Source organism: Podarcis melisellensis (genome assembly GCF_964234715.1).
Source record: "Podarcis melisellensis genome assembly, chromosome: Z".
NCBI lineage: Eukaryota > Metazoa > Chordata > Lepidosauria > Squamata > Lacertidae > Podarcis > Podarcis melisellensis.
Genome location: NC_138547.1, coordinates 38,223,489 through 38,247,071, shown reverse-complemented (window position 1 = coordinate 38,247,071; position 23,583 = coordinate 38,223,489). Strand labels below are relative to the sequence as shown.

General features: G+C 45.0%; 1 protein-coding gene across 5 annotated transcripts in view; it reads left to right on the top strand.

Annotated features, from left to right (window-relative positions):
• The window catches only part of STAG2 (STAG2 cohesin complex component), a 65,906-nt gene that overhangs the window by 791 nt on the left and 41,532 nt on the right, over positions 1–23,583 (top strand). Inside the window, exon 1 of one of the 5 annotated variants that reach the window (XM_081897108.1) lies at positions 1,563–1,685. The exons of 3 other annotated variants lie outside the window; for them this stretch is intronic. The gene's annotated coding sequence lies outside the window, so the exon portion shown is untranslated. Of the gene's footprint in view, positions 1–1,562; positions 1,686–2,688; positions 2,826–23,583 lie in introns of those variants that run through there. One more of the 5 variants, XM_081897107.1, reaches the window with a different exon arrangement.

Sequence of the window (23,583 nt, the reverse complement as noted above, 5' to 3'; positions counted from 1 at the left end):
CAAGCGCAGGCAAGATGGAGGACGCGGGGCCGAGCGAGCGAGGAGGGAGGAGGAGATGGTGGGGGAAGAAGGCGAAGGAGCCCCACAGACGCTGCCTGCCCTCCCGCCTCCCCTCATTCGCTCGCCCCTTTTCCCGGCGCTCCCTTGGACGCGGCGGCGGGAGGGAGCGAGCCTCAAGACGGAAATAAACCCCCTAATATTTTTTTTTAAAAAAAAATACAAATCGCACCAGTCTTAAAATTGCTGTTTTTCTTCTCTTTCTCTGACTCCATTCCTCTCTTCTCCAACCAACCTCCTTTCAACCGGAGAGGAAAAAGGCCCAGCCCGCCTCCTTCGGGCGCAAAAAAATGGAGACTCGCCCCTGTCCGTTCCTCTGTGCCCCCCTCTCCCCCGAAAAAAAACCAAAACAAACCGATCCAGGGGTTATTGTGTGGGATGGGGAAGCTGCCAGGGTAGGTAAGAAGGAGAGGATGGGATGCGAGCCTGTGTTGTCTACTATTAAGAGCTACGGCTGGCAAGATGGAGGATTTCCAGCAGATTATTTTTGGAGGGGATGGAAAGGGGTGTGTAGTGTGTGTGTGTTAGAAAAGGGCACTTCGTTGGATATGTTGGGGTTTTTTAATAAAAAAAACACCACCACCACCACAACAACAGCACAAATGCCTAACCTCTCAACGTTGTGAACCGCCCTAAGATCTGCGCATGAAGGGCGGTATACACATCGTAACAAATAATGATGATGATTCTCTCAACTCCCCAAGCCGGGAGAAGGCGAGTCGGACTTCTCGGTTCTCCGTGGGAGGAAGCTACGGGGGCGCTTGTAAGACACGCTTGGTGGCAGAGAAATCAGGAAGGGTGTTTTAAAAACGATTTGTGGTGTTTCTGCCTTCCGATCCTTCTCTACCCCCCCCCAGCACCCCCGTTCCCCTCCCACACCCTCCTCCACTTCAAAGCGATGAGAATGAAAATGACATACGTTTTATTATTTTTTAAATTGCATATTGGGGAATTAAAAACTTGCGAGCGGGCGTATGCCTCGAGCTGGACGGAAAACCCTCAACTTTTCTTGTCCTCCTGTGACTTTGGCAGAGGGACAGTATATCATGGGAAAGGGATGTACTGGGAGGAGTGAACACTCCTGTCTTTCTCTCTGTTCGGGCAGGAACTTTTGCGCGAGTTGTTTCTCCACACCGATAATGATTTTTAAAGTGAGCTGTTGGGAAATCGTGGGATTTGCTTCTTGCCCACTTCCATCTGGACGCATTTTGAAAGTGTGAGGAATGTACAGCTCGGTGTCCTGAACATGTTTACGTAGAAGGAATTTGCACTGTGTTCAGACAGCCTTTACTCACCAGTAAAAACCCCAAGGATTGTAACCTTAGACATGTCGTTTCCCACCCCACCCCCGGCCTTTTACGTTTTATGGTGGCCGCTTTGAACTGTTAGTGGTGATGGTGGGGGAACCAAACCCCTGTTCAAAGTGACTTTTTGGTGTGCTTGTGCTGCTGGAAACCCCGCTGGGTCGCTGCCGGGTGGGAGGGGAGGAAGAGGCGGAAGGAGGCTGTTTAATAGCTTTGGGGTTTTTTTTTTATTTTGGCGCCACTTTTGTTTTAGATACAGTACTCGCTTGTCGCTCTTTTCCCGTTCTCTCCACTCTCTTAGAAATTGAGCTGATTACTCTCCAGGTATGAATTGGTCCCACTTTCTTAGACGTAAACCTATCCTTCCGTCGGCGGATCTGGTATTTTTGTATCTTGGGTGTTTGTTTGTGTGTTTGTGTGCGTGTCCGTCCGTCCCTGAAAATAGGGCGGCGGCGAAACGACCCAAAGTGGGTGAAACCTTGTGAGATTCTTCCCACTCCCGATTTTTGGTGGTGTGCGGTGTCTAGCGTGAACTTGCTGCCCTTGGATTTTGAAATGTGTTAGTTTTACCGCCTGCTTTTTCCATTTTTTGTTGACTTGTTAAGCTCCGTTTTGAACCTCTTTGTGTCCACTTTCAGCATATGTATGTATATATGGGGCAGGGTATTGATCAACTTGCCAGTCGGCCTAAGCAACTGGGGGTCTCCCCGGGCGCTGCTGCCCTCGAGGCTTTCCACACCGCGGCTTGTAGCCCTTATTCGGTAGTTCCCTTCCTGCGGTGAGGGAGGAGGTGCTTTTGGCTGCCACACCCCATGTTTGTTTCATTCTAGCCGAGGCTCGGCTCGGCTCGTCCCCTTTCCCCATGGAGATGCCGGCTTAGCTCCGTTCTCTCGACGCCGACGGGTTAAGAGGAGGAAACCTGCCGAACAAAATTATCTGTTGTTATCGTCCTCCTCCTCTTAGGGAAGGAGGGTAGTTTTTTTTTCCTCAGCATCATGGGGGAGGGCGGGGAGTCGGGTTACCGAAGTGCGTCACACACAGTCCTTGTTGATGGGGCCTACTCCGCAGCCGACTTGTGCTCCGCTGTTCGCAGAAATCACCCCCGCCCACCCTCTCCCTGCATTCTCGCTTTCGTCAGCCTCGCTAGAAGACACCGAATCTTCTATTCTTGGCAAGTGGGTTTAAGTGCACTTGAGGAAAGGCTGGATTTGTAAACATCTGAACACGCGTGTGTTTCTGAATGCAAATCATTTGAGTTTGTGGACAAAGTAGTGCATGATTTAAGACCTACTCCCTGAAAGTGCTAAGGCCTATTCCCTGAAAGTGCGCTGTAGAAAGAGAGGTATTTCAATCCACACCTTGGGGCTGCCATCAGAAACATCGTCTGGAGTCTTGCAGATACAGCATCTGCCCTGAATTTCAACCAAAGCTTACGCCTCTGCTTAAGGACACAACAGAAGCTTTGTAAGTTAAGACTGTTCTCAGTAGTGTACGATGCTTATAGATTTGGGGTGTTTTGCAGTGGAGATATAATACTTTCCACGTGGTGTCTCTTCAACATGGGGTATGATATTTTGGAATAAAAGGTCACTGCGCTCTGCAGCGCATTGTTTACAAACAGCCTAAAGTTTCTCAGCAAGCTAGGAGGTGATGGTCAGTATTTTTACTACCATAGATTAATAATGTTTCATGGTTTCATAACCTAGAGCCTGTCTTAGCCCAACCTCAAAAGGTGACCCACTTTTAAGATTATACTGTATTCTTTTCATTTTCTCCTCTTTGGCTCTCTCTTCCAACTCAACTCCTTGCCATTCCTTTCTTATTTCCGTGTCTTAATCCTGCCCTTCACCCTAGGGTCTCTAGGGTGGGCTACAGCAATTGAAGTGGGCTACAGCAATTGAAACACAATATTAAAAATAGTTCAAAACAACTTAAAATCATAAATTGCTGCTGCTCTTGCAATTCACATTCAGTTGGATATGATCTGCATGTGTCACTAGCCTATTTTATGACTGCTCCCTTACCACCTCAAACCAGGGACATTTTTGACATTATGTAACACTTGGGCCGAACTGTGGTGTCAGATATGTTTGTACAAAGTGCTGAAAAGTTATTAACAGCTCTGTAATCATGGAGTGCTTAGTACAGTATTTAGTTGCTATTTTGTGAGTAAAAACAACTAAGAGTCTGGTTGGTACCTTATTGTGGCATTAGCTTTTCTGAACCAGAGCTTGCCTTTACTGTATAAGAGATCTGGCAAAGTGAGATTTAGTCTGCAAAAGCTTGTTGTTGTTGTTGTTGTTGTTTAGTTGTTTAGTCGTGTCCGACTCTTTGTGACCCCATGGACCAGAGCACGCCAGGCACTTCTGTCTTCCCGCAAAAGCTTATGCCACAATAAATGGGTTAGTCTGTAGAGTGCCACTATATTCTTAGTTGCTCCTAGTGGAACAGACTAACGTGGCTACCCTTTCGAATTTTGTGAGACAAAACTGTAGGGTGCCCATAGGTTGATCAAACCAATGGCAGTTTTCTGAGTTTGGGGGTTGTGGAAGAACAGTTTCTTGCTAGTTTTTCTAGTTTCCATGGCTCTTGCTTTAGAACTTGGATAGGCAAATATATACATTCCTGAGACAGAGATTTTCTCTGGTGCACCCCAGGAGCAGAATTCACAGTGCAATTCAAAACAGTGCTAAGCTGAGTAGGCAAGGTTAGGGTGCATTGTATATTCCAATGCACTGAACTGGCCTTGAATTAGTATAAATAACTTATAGCAGCCAAAGCTCTCTTGGCATAAATTAAGGTGAAAGAAGTTACACTGGTGCAGAGGGCAAAAAGGGTGTGTGTCAAGAATGGGAAATGGGTTTGTTGGAGTGGAGAGAGGAATAAACAAAGTAATGTCGATCCTAGCTGATTTCACTAGCAGAACTCTGCGTAAGATACACCACTAAAACTGCAGGTAAAACTAAAATCATCCCATAAGAGTCAACCAAAGGGCAGAAAATAACACTTTATGCTTCCCACCCCATGCAGCCCGGCACCACATACCCTGCCTGAAGCAGCTAGAATGTAGCTTACATTGCCATATGAGCATCTTGGCTGTGAGTCTGGAAGACCTGCTCCCTGTCTTTGTAACCTTTTCCTACTTTGCGTGGGTGGGCAGTGCCCTGACGGACTCTAGCTACTGCGTAGACTCTTGTGTTGGGGGATTGCTTGTGGGATTTTGTTACTGTTGTTGATATAATTTTTTGGTATCATCATTTTAAAATATCATTATTTATGTGGAACTTTCTCAATTTGGTTATATACTTCTTGATATGCTTTATTTATTTCTGACTATTGTTATGTCTGTAATTTTGAAATTCTTTTTTTATTGTCAGGCACTTTCAGCATAGTTTTATCTATGGAAAGGGAACATTCAAATAAAATGATGATCTGCTTGCTTAGGATTACTTTGCTCAAGACCACCACTTCCCTGATACCACATTCTTCTGCCAGCCCCCCCCTTCCATACACACAAGATCACCCTCCCCGGACCTGGAGGCTGATGATGTCAAATTTATGCTCAAATTTGTCAAATGCTTCTGACTATGAACTTTATAACAGTTGGTGCTCACTCAATAAATTACTGTCCTTTTGTTTCTCATGATACAGTGGTACCTTGGGTTACAGATGCTTCAGGTTGCAGGTTAAGAACTTTGCTTCAGGATGAGAACAGAAATCATGCAGTGGCAGCGGGAGGCCCCATTAGCTAAAGTGGTACCTCAGCCTAAGAACAGTTTCAGGTTAAGAACGGACCTCCAGAACGAATTAAGTTCTTAACTCGAGGTACCATATATAGTTGTCCTGATGGAAGATAATGTCTGATAGCCTCAATTCCTGTGCAATTCTGCTGAATTTTCAGGAAAATACACCCTATACATTTGTTGCCAGATCACATATTTACCATGTGCTGAATGTGTGTGAAGGGAAATGTATTTTTCATGTGTGAGAAGTAAAGTATAGCGTTTGATGGTTTACTTGGCAATGTGAGTTTTTGAGACGTTAGTGAATAGCTCAAAGTCATGTGGATAGGTGTTTGAAGCAGGTCTCCCTGGTCTAAGACCAGCACTCTAATTACTATCCAATATTGTACAGTACTGGCTTTTCATATTAGTTGTGTTTGCAAGCGGGGTGGGGGTGGGGAGTTGCTGATTCAGCCAGTGGTCATTCCCGATAGAGTAGAATGGTTGAAGGTTGGTAATGTAGAATGCCATTCCAGGTTATGAAAAGTTGAAATGATTACTCACATGGTTGTGAGTCTGTTCTGATTTGAACACATGGGCAGTTGCATTCATCTATAAAAAATAAAGTCAGTTTTTTGCTCAAGCAGTTTTTGGTGATGGGCACCATCAGGGCACACACAGATTGTATAGAAATGACTTCCTCAGGTAATATGCTTAGCTGAAGCTGTGTTTCTGGAACTGTGATATTCTGTGTCTCAAAACAATGCTATTATATATAGCAATATAAATTGTTGATTTTGTGTACCCTTTATCTTGCACTACTCAAGTTGTCATGTGAAACAGAACTCATTTGACTAAAATAATAATCTGAATTTGTTTTAAACAAACAGCTATGGCAAAACTAGCCACATGTTTCTGTCTGTCTTGATCCTCTCAAGGTAGTGGTTTATTACTGATCCCAGCAGCTGTTTGAGTCCAGGGAAGGATTTCAAAAAATACATATTTCAAAGTCAGTTTATTAGCCATCGTGCAGTTAACCACTACATTCAGGCGCTAATCCAGGGATTGCACAGCCACTCCTGATTTCAGGTGCTATGAAGAAATAATCTGTATATCGTTGGTGTACTTATGACAACTATCATCAGCCAAGGCAGACTTATCACAACCACTTTTACACCACTTATGGACCAATATTGCCATGAGAAAGGATTGTTTTAAAATTATTTAAAGCTATGTGGTAGTGTTCTAATTCCTTACTCATTTGCTTATTGAGTGCTTGTTGCTCTATAGCCCCTATTAAGCTCTGCAACTATCAAAGAGGAGGCTTATTTCTGCCCATCTTTCCCCAAGAACCAGTAATTCTGCACTGACTATTTGCACTCTCCCAAATAGTCTGTTAATGCAACCAAGCACAATATACACAGAGTAGACATAAAAATGGGGAAAGAAGGAGCATAACAGCAATATGCTGTTAGAGAAATTATGTGTTATCTCTCAGGGCACAGCAATGATAGGAAGAAATAATGGGAAGGAAAAAAGGGAATAAATGAGCAGTTCTGTATTTGAGTTAGTTTGGGTGGATGGTGAGATTGTATATGTGAAGTGTATTCTCCTCCCACCCCATTTTTAGGGGTGTTTTCAATACTTTTAGCTGTTTGGGTTATATACCGTATTTTTCGCTCTATAAGACGCACCAGAGCACTAGGCGCACCTAGTTTTTGGAGGAGGAAAACAAGAAAAAAAATATTCTGAATCCCAGAAGCCAGAACAGCAAGAGGGATCGCTGCACAGCGAAAGCAGTGATCCCTCTTGTTGTTCTGGCTTCTGGGATAGCTGCGCAGCCTGCATTTGCTCCATAAGACACACACACATTTCCCCTTACTTTTTAGGAGGGAAAAAGTGAGTCTTATAGAGCAAAAAATATGGTAATTATGTTCCTCTTTCTATGAAAATGTTACCCATCCCAGTTTAAGGTAAATTATTGCATAGTAAAGCAAAACACAGCAAATGCATTAAGCCATTTTCAGGTAGTTTTCTTAAACTGTATGTGTGCTTTAGAGCAAGAGTAGACAAGCTTTTGCCCTCCAGATGTTCATGCACTTCAGCCTGGTTCACACATCACATTAAGCCATAGCTTATTATACATATCACTTACTGTGAACAAACAAAGGGGGAAGGGGCAAACTTTGGAAGTTGCCCTGAGCTCCTTAGAGGAAAGGCATGATGCACATTGGAGGCAACTAAATTAAATTCGCTAAAATATTGACATAAATCTAGCTAAACATTTCTATAATCAGCATACTTTGGTGCTCTGTTGTCCTTCCAAAACCTCCCCCCAACAACATCATCACCTCAGCCACCTCAACCTAGCTAGGGGCACAATGGTAGAAGTAGGCTTCCATAACCATTTACCTAACTGAATGGGGAATCATAGACAGAAACAACAACCATACACACCTTCCTTTAGATGATCCAACAATCAGAAATGAGCAGAAATGGGCATCTAGGAATGTTTAAATTCTGCAGATCACCTGAAAGGAAAAGGAGTGGGCTGCAAGATAAAGTGATTGCTCACTTTACCCCCAAATAGCAGTTTAGCAGGATTTTAAAAGGTAAAGGACCCCTGACAGTTAAGTCCAGTCGCAAATGACACTGGAGTTGCGGCACTCATCTCACTTTACTGGCCTAGGGAGCCGATGTTTGTCCGCAGGCAGTTTTTCCGGGTCGTGTGGCCAGCATGACTAAGCTGCTTCTGGCGAAACCAGAGTAGTGCATGGAAACACCGTTTACCTTCCTGCCGGAGCAGTACCTATTTATCTATTTGCACTTTGATGTGCTTTCGAACTGCTAGGTTGGCAGGAGCTGGGACTGAGCAACAAGAGCTCACCCCGTCATGGGGATTCAAACCGATCGGCAAGCCCTAGGCTCGGTGGTTTAGACCACAGCGCCATCTGTGTCTCACAGCACAGGATTTTAGCTGCTTTCAAATAGTTCTGTACGTTCAGCCCTGGCTGCTCCATTCCGTTGGATCCGTATTTCTGTCTTTTGCCTCTCAGTGTCTTAAGGTCTAGTGCAACAGGAAGCCATGTGTTCTGCGCACCTTTTATCAGTTGAGATCATAAATTTGCTTTCTGTCCATTAGTTGTAAGGACGAGATGGCAAGGGGAAGCTGTGCAAATTGGCTGCAACAAATTGGCTATAGAAATCATGATAATAAGTATCAGCTTAATTTTCTTCAAGTTAAATAAGATCTTCTATCAGCATATGCATATTTCTTGAGAGCCACAAGCGTGGATTTTCAAGGCAAGTCTCTGCTATGCATACAATTAAATCGGACGTATATTCCATAGTAGCAATTCCTGCTTGGATGTTTCTAACTCTCAAATAGCATAGATAGTGGCTACCAGATGCCAGCCTAAACAGAACAATTTTATGTTTTTAAAAGTCAATATCTGTTTCGACAAACCTTATAGAAAATAAGTTACAAAATTGTAGGGTAGCTATCAGGAAAACCTGTTTGTTGAACTTAAATATAGTACAGAGACAGCATTGATGTGAGAATTCATGTCACAGGTACAGTTTTTCTGATTAATGATGATATAGCTTTACGAGGACAGTTTCCCATATATCTCCAATCAGGTCACAGTGTGAAATGGAAGTGGAATACATGAGTCATGAGCCAGAAAAATGACTCAACAAGTGGAAGGTAGAAATAAAGAAAAGCTAGTAACAACGGACAGTGAAGTACTGTACATGGGTAGCCAGCATACTTCCCATCAACCCCTGCCAGCATGGCCATTGGTCAAGGATGGTGACAGTTTTAGTCAAATGGCTACAGATAGTTCAACATTTAACCTTCATAAAAGCCCCAATAACTGTTCCAAAATATTTATGCTTGAACATTAAGGAAGGTCCTGTAGGGGCAGAGCTATCCTGTTACTCTAGATTTTGGATAGTGCTACATGCAAGATGAGGATTAGTGTTCCTTGGTGGCAAAAAAAGAGAGAAGCACTGGATAGCATAATCCAAGATCTTGGTTCATTCCTACCACTAATTAAGTCCACAGTGGATCCTGAACCACAGAGGTCTGGTAAAGGGAAGATCTGCAGGATGGGCTATTAAACTAGTATGAGAACATCAGTAGCACAGAACAAGTAATGTGAGAGGCACAACTTGTATATATAGAATAAATATTTCTTGATCAGACAGTGTCTAATCAGAGGAACAAGGAGGCTTAATATAGGTATACAAAAAACTGCCTATATCATTTCAGTGCATTAGTTCACTAGCTCAGGATAGGAGTCTTTCCCAACCCCACCTGGAAATGCCAGGCATTGAACCTGGGACCTGCATACAAAGCATGTGTTCTGCCATTAAATTGTGATCCTTCCTCATCTTACGCTTTACTGTTGCATGCTGCAGACTTGTCTTTGCCTCAACCAGTCATCCCCTGATCCTTGATTGAACAACATGACATGAAAATGGAGCTATCAATGTCTATTAGTTATGGTGCGTATATGACGCTCCCAGGTTCAGAGTTCATATGTTCCTATATAACAGTACTGCCTGTAAAAGAATAACAGTGGGAGATGTTTATTACCCTCGTATTGTGCTTGAAGACATCTGGTTGGCCATTGTGGAAAATAGGATATTGGATTAAATAGGCCTATGGCCTAATCCAGCAGAGCTCTTAAGTTTTTATGGCTGAAACCATGGCCCTTGACAGTGAAATGGGAGTGGTAGCATTCTCAGAGGAATGCAGAAACCAAGCCATTTAAGCTCCCTCCAAACACAAAGAATATAGATATATTATGGTGAACAAAATCCAAAATTTCCGTATTAAGCTAATCAAAGTAAGACAAAATAGCATTCCAAGTTGTTGAATAGCACTTCTGGCCAGATGATAAACAAAGGGACTGGGGATGGAATAAACTATTACACCCAACATCATGAGTATGTTCCCTCTTAAGAGCTGTAAGACCAGATGTGTGAGAAAATAGACTTTTAAATAAAGCTCTTTTCGATGCAATGCAGGTATGAGGCTGTACCAGCTCCATATTCCTCAACTCCAGATATATAAAAACTTTCTTCTATTCAGATCTGCCTCAATCCTTAAGCAAAGCACTCACTTCCCTTGATAGATAGATAATATAAATTAAGAGAATCTAGGCTGTCATAATGGTAACAGAATTCAGAATTAATTTTAGGAGGTATTCTAAGCAAAAAAGTCAATAGAGGCCAGATTCAGTAATTTTACCTAGCAGTTGAAAGAACATGTTTATTCAGATAATAACACCCCCCCCCCAATCTTAGATGATATAAATATTCCTTCTGTTCAGGTTTTCACTGTTGAACAGCTAAATTTGATCTTTTCCAAGTTTACCATCAAGATGATAAAAGTTCTAAATAAGTCAAAAGCTTAAGGTTTTGATTAACTAGAACATGTACAGCTCTAACTTGGATTTTTCATTATGGCCAACAATGCCATCTTCACTTACTTGTGAGTGGCAGACATTTAAGTCCCATTTACTGTGATGCCAACAAATAAAGGCTGAAATCTTTTCCCAATGCTATGCTTTTAAATAAGGTGAGAGGAAGTTTAGTATAAAATAGAACATTTTCTAGCACTCTTCACTAAAGAACTGAATAAAAATCTATATCAATATAAAATTTAACATTTGTTTGAGACAAACAGAGTTTGTGCAGAGTTATTCCCATTTCTTCGTCATTTGTCTAGAACTTCTTTATACAGTAACTGAGGAAGAAAGATAAGTCACAGCATGTTATCAGTGCACCTCTGCCAATGTACTGCTGCACCAAATAACTAAAGTGACACAAGTAATTCACAAAGCTGTACATGATGCTACCTCTTGGGTGTAATTAATGCATCTCTGTGTTAACTGGAGCATAGAGATAGACTGTACTTTGTGCAGTACAGTCTTTCCCAAAACATTGGCTGTACTGTGTACTCCTAGAATTACAGGATAATACTACAGAAGCACAAAGGGATTTACATTTATACACTTTCTCTTTCTGACCATCTCCAATTGGAGACCACTTCTTTCCTGAAGCCCCAACTGTGCTGGATGTGTTAACTTCTGGTCCTCTAAGACTCCATTGCTCTTTGGCAATTTTAAGTAAAAGCTACCCATTAGGTTAAAAGAAATACTTACAATGCTGACTAAGGTTGATGGGATTTGCTAGTCCAGCACCTTCAGGATACTGTGTTGACTGCCACTGACTTAGACCAACCCTTACTTACCGTATTTTTCGCACCATAGGACGCACTTTTTCCCCTCCAAAAATGAAGGGGAAATGTGTGTGCGTCCTATGGTGCGAATGCAGGCTTTCGCTGAAGCCTGGAGAGTGAGAGGGGTCGGTGCGCACCAACCCCTCATGCTCTCCAGGCTTCGCACACCTCTCCGCAAGCAGCAGGAGCCCAGCGCTGGGCTCCCGCTGCTTGCGGAGAGGTGCCTGCATGCCGAAGCCTGGGCGCGCTGAGCTCAGCGCGTCCAGGCTTCGCGGACCTCTCCGCAAGCAGCGGGAGCGTTCCCGCTGCTTGCGGAGAGGTGCCTGCATGCCGAAGCCTGGGCGCGCTGAGCTCAGCGCGTCCAGGCTTCGCGGACCTCTCCGCAAGCAGCGGGAGCGTTCCCGCTGCTTGCGGAGAGGTGCCTGCATGCCGAAGCCTGGGCGCGCTGAGCTCAGCGCGTCCAGGCTTCGCGGACCTCTCCGCAAGCAGCGGGAGCGTTCCCGCTGCTTGCGGAGAGGTGCCTGCATGCCGAAGCCTGGGCGCGCTGAGCTCAGCGCGTCCAGGCTTCGCGGACCTCTCCGCAAGCAGCGGGAGCGTTCCCGCTGCTTGCGGAGAGGTGCCTGCATGCCGAAGCCTGGGCGCGCTGAGCTCAGCGCGTCCAGGCTTCGCGGACCTCTCCACAAGCAGCGGGAGCGTTCCCGCTGCTTGCGGAGAGGTGCCTGCATGCCGAAGCCTGGGCGCGCTGAGCTCAGCGCGTCCAGGCTTCGCGGACCTCTCCGCAAGCAGCGGGAGCGTTCCCGCTGCTTGCGGAGAGGTGCCTGCATGCCGAAGCCTGGGCGCGCTGAGCTCAGCGCGTCCAGGCTTCGCGGACCTCTCCGCAAGCAGCGGGAGCGCTCCCGCTGCTTGCGGAGAGGTGCCTGCATGCCGAAGCCTGGGCGCGCTGAGCTCAGCGCGTCCAGGCTTCGCGGACCTCTCCGCAAGCAGCGGGAGCGTTCCCGCTGCTTGCGGAGAGGTGCCTGCATGCCGAAGCCTGGGCGCGCTGAGCTCAGCGCGTCCAGGCTTCGCGGACCTCTCCGCAAGCAGCGGGAGCGCTCCCGCTGCTTGCGGAGAGCTGCCTGCATGCCGAAGCCTGGGCGCGCTGAGCTCAGCGCGTCCAGGCTTCGCGGACCTCTCCGCAAGCAGCGGGAGCGCTCCCGCTGCTTGCGGAGAGCTGCCTGTTTGAGGGCTGGGGTCGGGGGAAGCTCTAGCTTCCCCCGCCCCAGCCCCGCACCTGGGGGGGAAATAATTTTTTCCCCTTTATTTCCCCCCAAAAAAACTGGGTGCGCCCTATGGTCCGGTGCGCCCTATGGTGCGAAAAATACGGTACATAAAGTTGAATTTAAGATTTGCATTTTAATGCATTTCCAGCCTTGCTCAGTAGGTCCACAAAAGTTTTTAGTTAACAGTGACGACAGCGGCAGCAGCAGCAGCAAAAATAACAAATACTAGCTGGAGACTGGCAGAGGAGGGAAGAAGAGGTTATTATCTTCTCTAGCAGTCTACTGAAACCAAGGGGGCAGCCCACTTGGTTTCTGGGGTGGGTGCAGAGGACAGATGGAGTAGTCCATCCCTCTTCCAGCAGACCTCTCAAAGTCACCAGCATGTTGTTCTTTGTCACCTATGATTACAAGGTTATGCATGATCATGGCTTAAAATTCAAAACGTAATAAATGCTACTGTTTTGTGCTTCAACACATTACATTTTCAGTTAGCAATATTAATGCCTTCTTATGTAGAAAATGCAAAATGTCATGTAATGAGGTGTGTGCAAAAACATATCTTCCAGAGTTTATCATCTGAAGAAGAAAAAAAATTGCAATTCTTAGCTTCATAATACCAGCATACATCTAGGAACTCTTTAAGTTGTATGTCATAAGAATACTTGCAGTATAGAGTAATAATCATCAGTTATTTAACTATCAGTTATTTGGATGTAGTATATCATCCAAAAAGGTGAACCTTTGCATACTGTGCCAAGTTTACAAAATCAGAGTATTAGCTGCACACCTTAGACAAGCTTTTGTTTTATGAATTTACTAAATATGGAAGCACAATTGGTAAAGACTTTATATATATTTTTGTTGGAATTATTCTAACTATAATAAGAAACCAAGAGGAATTTACCTTTATCAAAGACTGGGACTATCTGCATTTGTGGACACATCTAAGTTCTCTATCAGGATTAGTTTAAAGTGAAGCAATTAAAATTAATGTGAAAGGAAAACTAGGGATTAATTAATAATTAGAATAAAAGGATAACAAAGCAGTGTTATGAACTATATAAATATATGAAACAGCAAAAGGGGTGAGGGGAAGTCAAAATATACATGTTTATTGGGAAAATATTGGATTTGTATTTCTAGAAAATGTTTCAAAAACTGAAAAATAAAGTTTATATAATTTTACAGAAAGAACAGCAAAAATAGAAAGAAGTTCATTTCAAATTAAAGTATTACTGTATAGTTAAAATTTGACAAAAGACTAACAGTAAAATAGCAAAAATCAAAGGAGTTCATGCTTATGGTACCATTTGTACTGAAGGTTATGTTTGGAAAAGGAAGAAACAATAACCACCACTGTGAATTCCTTCTTCACTCCCAAGCAGTCCACAAAATTCAGACTTGTGCAGGTATCCACAATGCACTCATTAGCCCAACCAAAGCAATTACTCCTGGCAATCTGTCACATAGCACACAGATTTCCTCTCCAGAGCTCCCTTTTGTTCTGCAACTTGGAAGTCTTGAGAAACAACAGAAACTCTTCCAAACAGTGGAATATATTTCTGCTGGTTCTTACCTTCTCCATACATCAGTACAGTGGAAATACTCTTGCTGCCCCTCTGCATGTATCATATAACTATGGGAAGGAAGACGGCCATAAATAATGGCTGATTAATAAGGCAAGCAAAAATATGTAGTCTACAGGGACTGAACACATGGTTTTCCTCCCATAAGTTTTCCTTTAGATACCCATATTTATGCAAACTGGGTGAAGACTGACTTTGTATAGCAAAAGAAAAACTGAAATGCCTACTGAGCATCATTTGCTCCTCCTTTAATATATGTAACATCCAAGTACTGTAGTTAACAAGGTTCTCCAGATCTGGTTGTCAGCAACTTAATGCTCAGTCAGTATCTCCACAAAAACATCAATATTAAGATTTATCTAGCACAGCTTTGTCTTCCAATATCAGCCAACTAGAAAGCCCAGAGAAGTTGACAAGAACATGATAATAAAGTTAACTTACCACCACCATCCTGTATAATCATTTATTGTGATGGAGGATGTGCTTACATTGGTCATTATATTATTCCGCCATCTCCCATCAGCCCTAGCCAGCGTGACCAGTTGACACACATGACAGACCACCAACATATGTAGGGCACCTCATTAGCTATTAGCGGAAGAGAACTGCAAGCAGACAACCCATATGTGAAAGGGTCAGAGGAATTACGAGGTGTAGAGATTGGACCAGGAGTCACATTGTTTAGCTGCCGTACTTGCTACTGTATCAAGCAATAAAATTTGTTGGTAAGATGTAGCTGTGTGAATATGTCTGTAAGATAACATGGAACCTTATGATGCGGAGCTACCATCTGCAAGCTCCAAATTGCAGCTCTCACTTCCACCCCCACCTGGCATTTGATTTGTACCTATGATGGAAATATTTAAGAAAAGTGAATACATTTTTATTTGGGCATTTGGATCCCAAAGGATTTTTTTTCTATGTGTATGGTTCTAGAATACGTTATAAACACTGCTGAATATTGGATGTTATTGTATTTGTTGGTTTTAAAATGACATTTTACTTATCTTCTAAGTCACTCTGTGCACTATATTGGAGAAAGGGTGTAATGGAAACATTTAAAAATTATATAAAAAATAATATCATGCTGGATAAGTCAGATAAGGTACACTAATGAATCGTTCATGCTAGCTCCATGTACTAGAGTATATTGTTCCTGTTTCCAGCTGGCAAATTGTTAGAGAGGCTTAAGCACATAGCTGTCGACTTTGCCCTTTTCTTGCAAGGAATCCTATTCGAAATAAGGGAATTTCCCTTTAAAAAAGGGAAACGTTGACAGCTATGCTTAAGCACTGGCGGTACTTCAGAAGGAATAATAACATGACACTGTACCAGTTCAGGGTGAACAGGTGCAAGACCAAGAAGTCATTTTCAGCTTGACAGTCAGCCCAGAGAAGCCCAAGATCTTTGTGGGCTGGAATATAAAATCCATCTGTGACAACTGAGGGAAACTTACAGTCAGGGAAGAAGCAATAAACAGCATCCAAGCACAGTCATAAAAAAGTGCTGAGTAAATAGGAAGTCTCTGAGTGGATTTAGCACAACCATTAGACAGATTGCCACTCCAGTTCTATGTAACAATGCTGCTGAAGATTTGAAACAAGAAACTACACCCCCAGCCTATGTATTAGGCATACATTGTTGGCTTAAGGACCATGAGAAGGGAGGGAATATTTGAGTGCAGCTTGTCTTCACTATCAGAGAACCCAACACCAGGTCCTTCCCTTCAGTTAGGTTAAACCTATTAATTTTGACCAGGCCAATCATTGTCCATAAACTTTGGGGACCTTGGGTCTTGGGAAAGGGCAAGACCAGAATAAAGCTGATCACCCCAAATGCTGCTAAATGAATAGAATGTTGTTGTTGTTTAGTCGTTTAGTCATGTCCGACTCTTCGTGACCCCATGGACCAGAGCATGCCAGACACTCCTGTCTTCCACTGCCTCCCGCAGTTTGGTCAAAGTCATGCTGGTAGCTTCGAGAACACTGTCCAGCCATCTCGTCCTCTGCCGTTCCCTTCTCCTTGTGCCCTCAATCTTTCCCAACATTAGGGTCTTTTCCAGGGAGTCTTCTCTTCTCATGAGGTGGCCAAAGTATTGGAGCCTCAGCTTCACGATCTGTCCTTTAAATTACAGAAGAATTGCACAATATTACCTGAGCATACTCAGTTGCCTTCAGGAGCCACAAAAATATTGAGATCCAATTGGAGAAGAGAGGTAAAAATGTGTCCCTTGCAGCTTACAGAATCCTAGAGGGCACAGCTGACTTGTTGGAAGAGGAGCATACCTGTTAAAATAAGGATACATTACAAAATTTAGTTACAGGTCCCACTTGCCAGTGCCTTAAGTCTACTTCTTTATTTTGAAGAGCCCATTCATCTCAGCCAGTTGATGCAAATCACAAACTTTAACTACTGACTGTAACAGTCAGCAGTAAAAATGCAGTCAACTTTGGTTGCTGTCAATTTTTGTAGACGGAATATTTGGGGACTTTTGTCTCAGTAGAGAACGCTTGAGTTAATAAATTGGTTCTTTTAACTGCCCCCCAGCTTGCTATATCTTCACTTACTATAATGCCAGTTTTTGCCTTCTAGGCTAGTGTTGATGAATATTTCCCATGTCTGATCTGTTTTAAGGTGACACAGTCAGAATGACCTGCATTTTAAATGAGAAGGCAGTGCAGTGCTAAGACCTGGGAAACCAGGCTTTAAATTCCCACTCAGCTGTGAAGCTCACCAAGTGACCCTGGGCCACTTACAGCGCCACAGCATAACCTACCTTACAGGGGTGTAGTTGAAATTAAATGAGATGGGGATGGGAAGCATGTATGCAGGCTTGGGTTGCTTGGAGAAAAGGTGTGATATAAATGCAAAAACAAACAAGCAACACATCTAACCAAGATAAAACTCTTCTGGTCATATAATTAATTTGCTCACACCTAACTTCCCCCCTCCCCCTCCCCTTCATTCAAAGGGTGAATTTCCTACATGGCAACTTGACAGAGAAGTTACCTTACAGCAAAATGAAATAATTTCTTTCTTGTATCAATCAGTCAGTAAAGCTCTACTGCTGGGGAATTGTTCTTTAAAGCTTTGTATTTGGTAAAGAAAGTTGCAGAGAAATTGTGCAAATCATTGGGGTTAGGTCCGGGGGGCACAGAAAGGGTTGGCAGTGTAGTAAAAGCAAGGCACAATCTATAGTGCATGTGTATAACATCTGGAGGTTCTTGTGTTTGCATACAGTACACATGCCTGGATTGCTGAGTACACATTTAATTGAGTAAACAAGTGGCCTTGCTTGCACATGAATGGATGTCTGGATTTATCCCTTGTACTCTGTACTGCACTTAAGCTAGTGTAAGTTAAAAAGGTAAAGGGACCCTTGACAATTAAGTCGAGTCGTGAACGACTCGGGTTACGGCGCTCATCTCACTTTACAGGACGAGGGAGCAGGTGTTTGTCTGCTTCCGCAGACAGTTTTTCCGGGTCATGTGGCCAGCATGACTAAGCTGCTTCTGGTGAAACCAGAGCAGCGCACGGAAATGCCGTTTTCCTTCCTGCCTACCCCTATTCAAAACTTTTTTGGGCATTAAAGCTTGATAGCCTACTCTTTTATTTAAGAAGTAGCCAAGTAGCCACATTTGATCAAGAATTCCACACAGGTGTGTAAGCAAGCTAGCAGAAGACAAATGAAGTGAACAATCTCTCTGTAACAAGCATAGAAATGCAATTCTAAATCCCTCCTTGTCAGCACTAAGCCAGGCTAGTAACTTCTCACAGCTTATTTACAAGGTTGTGTTAGATCTACAATTCATCTCAAAACTAAATCAATGCCTGCTGCTAAAGACATATAAAAGAGGCTTTGCTATGCAAAGGAAAAACCAATCTGAACATTTCCTAAATAGGAATATTTACATGCCACCTACAAAACATAGGCATTTCATGTTTTACCTGATGAAAGTAAATTGCTGCAGTATGTCCAATAACAACCATCCCTGTTTTGAACTATTGGTCATAGGCACTTCATTTTGGTTTCCTACTATTTTTGTGAGAGTGGGACTGTAGTAAATGAAGCAGAAGGAAACACTTGAAGGAAGAATGGAAGATAGAATTTTGCAGTGCACATGTTCCTGTATTCCCATACTTAGGCTTCAGACCTGTATATAGATGCTGGTTTTAAGTCCTATGGAATTTATTAGAAGGGCTCTAGTGTGATAGTGACTGGGTGGGTTCTGTACCCTTCACTAACATTGTTCTCAATTATGTCAGCTACTTTGTGGAATAATCGGTGGCAGATTTTTTTTGGTGGGCTGTTGTTGTTTGCATAATGTGTTTGGGAAAAGAGGGATGTAGGTGATGCCACCACAATTTCATTGATCATGGGTAGAAGGAGATACATCCATGGGGAGGTTACCATGCAAGTTGAAGATGGGGCTATTTACTCTTTCTTTCTCACTCCATCCCTTCCAGTGTTGGGTTGCTGGTTACTCATCATCTGTGCCTGCTGTTTAATGCTAGATCAGTACAGAATAAAACCACATTTATCCATGATTTGATCATGGATGTGGTGGGTAGTTGAGCTGGGAAGAGTTGATCTTGTCCAGCTGTGCCCACCTGGATACTTGGTGCAGCATCAGCACAGGCTGCAGTATGGGAATGAGGAGCTGCTGTGTTCCGTATAATGTCCATTTCCAGGAAAACCCTCAGTTTCAGAGCTGGTGGTGTCGGACCAAGGAGACAGTAGACTAGAGCTGCTGTTGGTGTATCATCCACCCTGCTGCCCAGTATTTTCTGACCGAGCTGGCAAAGATGGTCTTGCGTGCGATGTTAGAATAACCCAGAATTACAGTGCTGAGGAAGCCCCATGCCAACTACGGGTCTGTTTCAAGTTGGTCCAACACATAGGGCAGAGGACACCCTAGTTTGCATTTTTCCTCCAGATGGAGGAAGGGATGGTCTGAGGATGGTGGATGCCACCCTGCTATCATAGTTAGATCACTTCATGGTAAACTTTGGACTTATAGTTCCAATCTTCCCACTCAGGATGGTGGACAGATTGAGATGATCTGTCTCAGGAGACTAATTGAGTCCAATGGATTCCTGAATGCTCTGGGGGAATTTCTCATAGATAGAGCAGGTGATCCTGTCATGCTGTGGAACACCAAGACTTATTGGGCTCTTGACACAGTTGTCCCTAAGTATGCTCTCAGGCATTGTTGAACCCACCATGCACCTTAGTGAAACAGGCTGAATGATGGATAGAGCACAAGTGAAGAAAGATGTGTTGTGAAGTCAGCCTAGCACAAGTGAAACAATGGGACCATGCCTACTGTGTGACTGTGAGAGTGACAAAGGTTTCCTATGAATAATTAGATACTGTGCTAATATAAGTGCTGCTAACTGTTGCCATTTGTGTACACATTTTCCACTTTAAGGGGGAGGGAGAAAAATTATATGTACAACTGGTTCAGTCCCTCATAATGTAAAAAATGCTGTCCAGCTTCTGCTTTGTGTAGGTTGCAGGCTTACACACATCAACCTCTGAAACTTTTCTTTCTCCCATATGAATTGTCATGGTTTCCTTGTCATAACCAAAACACAGCAATAACCCTGAATTGGATTTTTAACCATAATTGTTTGCAAACCTCCATTAAGGTTAATCCCAGCTAGTAATGCTGTACCAGGAAGGTCAGTATCTTGAGTGCAGGTAGCTTAAAGCTTGCTATGAACCTGACAGAACCCAGGTGGGACTGCACCATTGTGCCTTCCATGTGATGACCACAAAGAAAACTTATTTCTCTGCCACCATTGTGGCAGCAAGTAGCTGTCTGGTAGAGCTTTTCTGAGTGTTGAATGGGCCTTTGTCATCTGGCCAAAAGATCATTGTTCTTGCACCCTTGAGGTCTACAGTGACAACTTTGTGAGGCACTTTGTTTCCTATGCTATTTAACATCAATATGAAGCCACTGGAAGCTGTTGCCAGGAGATTTGGAGCAAGGTGTCATCAGTACAAAGGTGACACTCAGCCATGTCTCTCTGTTCCATATGAATTAGGAGAAGCAGTTGAGGTACTTGGAGCTGATGATGAGCTGGATGTGGGTCAATTGAAGCTGAATAGACACGCCCTATTTTGTGATTATATGTAGTTTCAACTGTTTATAATGTTGTGTTTATTATTGTTGTAACCCACCCTGGGACCTTAGGGTGAAGGGCAGGTGGTGGTGATGGTTGTGACCTTAGGGTGAAGGGCAGGTGGTGGTGATGGTTGTGACCTTACGGTGAAGGGCAGGTGGTGTGATGGTGGTTGTTGTTATTATTGAAAATTAGCAGTGCTTGGCAATGCTATACAGTATCTGCATCAGACTATAATTTTTTTTTTCACCTTGGACCTTCAGGAGTGTTTCTTGAACAGTAATATTTGCTCCATATGTAGGCTTCATTATCAAGCCCTCGTGGGAAATATGCAGTAATAATAGTTTTAAATCCAGATGGGCCTGGTTCACATAGGCTGTAGTCATATCATGTGATGAATTGCATGTGTGACTGAGCCCATCTTGGATTATTCACTGTAGCGTTTTCATCTTGCTCACTGTCAGTTCACAGTCATTCTACTTTTCAATGGGAACATTCCAAACATTTGGCTGAGAGCCACATTTTGTGTGAGGTGATATAGATATTTTTGTCCCTGAGGTTTGATCAGTTTTGGCTCATTCTATTTGCAATTCTCATTTTCAGTGGACATTTATCTGCATAATTCTTAATGGAGCAACGCTCTAAAATCAGATTGTACATTTGTGGCAGAATCTTTAGCTTACAATTGAAAACACGCTGTCACCTAGAAAATTAACTAATATAACAAATATTCAAATATATTAATGTGATGAGTTTAATGAACGATGCAAAACTCTGTAAAATCACTACCTTCCTCATTGTTGCAGCAGGTTTGGGGTTTGTTTGTGTTGTTATAGTTGTTGTTGGGGTTTTTCAAGCTCTGCGTGATTAAAGTGAGGGAGTACCTTATGTACGTAATTTTATTTAGCGAGCTGCAAAATATAAATTCTAACTCATTATAATATTGTTCTGTCTTAGCTGTTACAGTTTAAACTTTCTGTCAAGAAATAGCTAGGTCAACCTCTGGGTGACCTGTCTTATTTAGCTTTGGGCTAGAGCTCCACCAAGTGATCTTCCAGCATGATACATTTTTTTTTTAAGTAAGCTGATTGTGTTTTAGCATCACTTAGTGGCAGTATGAATTTTAACCTTTTATTCCTGCCAGGAAATTACATTTCAAGACTTTGGTGTAAAATTAAAAGAATATAGTGTTCAGTTGCATTTGATAATATTTAAATTTGATTAATTGGATTTAAAGCTTAGACAGCTGAAATGTTTGTATATGGTCTTCAATTTTGTCATTTGTTTTCAACTTGAAACCTCTCAAGAGGCACTTGAACCATCTGGTAATTAGCTATTGCTTACAGTATTTTAAACATGTTAAAAACCACAGTCAGGAATTGGACAAGCGTGTCACCACTGATAGCAGGTTGGCTACCATAGTTGCAGTTAATGAAAATGCATTGCTGTGTCTTTGGTGAACAAGCATTTTGCTTAATACAGTGGTAATGTGTACTGTGCAACTGCAAAGTACCGTATTTTTCGCACGATTGGACGCACCGGACCATTGGACGCAGCTAGTTTTTTTGGGGGGAAATAAAGGGGAAAAAAATTCCCTTTATTTCCCCCCCAAAAGCAGGTCAGGGAAACCAAACCAGGTCGAGGAACAGAGGGATAGTGGCGCTGCGCCTCCCTGCTGTCCCCCGAGCTTGTGGGGCTGGCTGATGTCTGCCTGGCGCGCAGGGCGCTCTGCTTCAGCGGGCCTCACCCGCCAGGCAGCAGGCTGCTATCCGCAGTGTGGGGATCCCTGCGGGGAACTCCTGCAAGGCTCCCCACTCTGCGGATGTGTTCCCGAAGCGCGGGGCTCTCTGCTTTCAGGGCGCCTGATGCTCCGGGAAGCAGGCTGCTATCCGCAGCGTGGGGAGCCCTGTGGGGAACTCCTGCAGGGCTCCCCACTCTCCGGATGTCTGCCTGGCGCGAGGGGCGCTCTGCTTCAGGGCGCCCCACCCGCCGGGCGGCAGGCGGCTATCCACAGCGTGGGGAGCCCTGCGGGGAATTCCTGCAAGGCTCCGCACGCTGCGGATGTGTGCCGGGCGCGAGGGGCACTCTGCTTCAGGGCGCCCCACCCGCCGGGCGGCAGGTTGCTATCCGCAGCGTGGGGAGCCTTGCAGGGAACTCCTGCAAGACTCCCCACGCTGCGGATGTGTTCCCGAAGCGCCGGGCGCTCTGCAGGGAACTCCTGCAGGGCTCCGCACGCTGCGGATGTGTGCCGGGCGCGAGGGGCGCTCTGCTTCAGGGCGCCCCACCCGCCGGGCAGCAGGCTGCTATCCGCAGCGTGGGGAGCCCTGCAGGGAACTCCTGCAGGGCTCCGCATGCTGCGGTTGTGTGCCGGGCGCGAGGGGCGCTCTGCTTCAGGGCGCCCCACCCGCCGGGCAGCAGGCTGCTATCCGCAGCGTGCGGAGCCCTGCAGGGAACTCCTGCAAGGCTCCGCACGCTGCGGATGTGTGCCCGGTGCGAGGGGCGCTCTGCTTCAGGGCGCCCCACCTGCCGGGCAGCAGGCTGCTATCTGCAGCGTGGGGAGCCCTGCAGGGAACTCCTGCAGGGCTCCGCACGCTGCGGATGTGTTCCCGAAGCACCGGGCGCTCTGCTTTCAGGGCGCCCGACGCTCCGGGAAGCAAGCTGATATCCGCAGCGTGGGGAGCCCTGCAGGGAACTCCTGCAGGGCTCCGCACGCTGTGGATGTGTGCCGGGTGCGAGGGGCGCTCTGCTTCTGGGCGCCCCACCCGCTGGGCAGCAGGCTGCTATCCGCAGCGTGGGGAGCCCTGCGGGGAACTCCTGCAAGGCTCCCCACACTGCGGATGTGTTCCCGAAGCACCGGGCGCTCTGCTTTCAGGGCGCCTGACGCTCCGGGAAGCAGGCTGCTATCCGCAGCATGGGGAGCCCTGCAGGGAACTCCTGCAGGGCTCCGCGCGCTGCGGATGTGTGCCGGGCGCGAGGGGCGCTCTGCTTCAGGGTGCCCCACCCGCCGGGCAGCAGGCTGCTGTCCGCAGCGTGAGCCCTACGGGGAACTCCTGCAAGGTTCCCCACGCTGCGGATGTGTTCCCGAAGCACCGAGCGCTCTGCTTTCAGGGCGCCCGACGCTCCGGGAAGCAGGCTGATATCCTCAGCCTAGACACGGCTAGCGGGGCGCTAATCCCGAAGCTTGGGGCGTGCGGAGCTCAGCGCGCCCCAAGCTTCTGGGTGCCGGCAAGGTCTAGACGGCTAGCGGAGACCTTGCTGGCACCCAGAAGCTTGGGG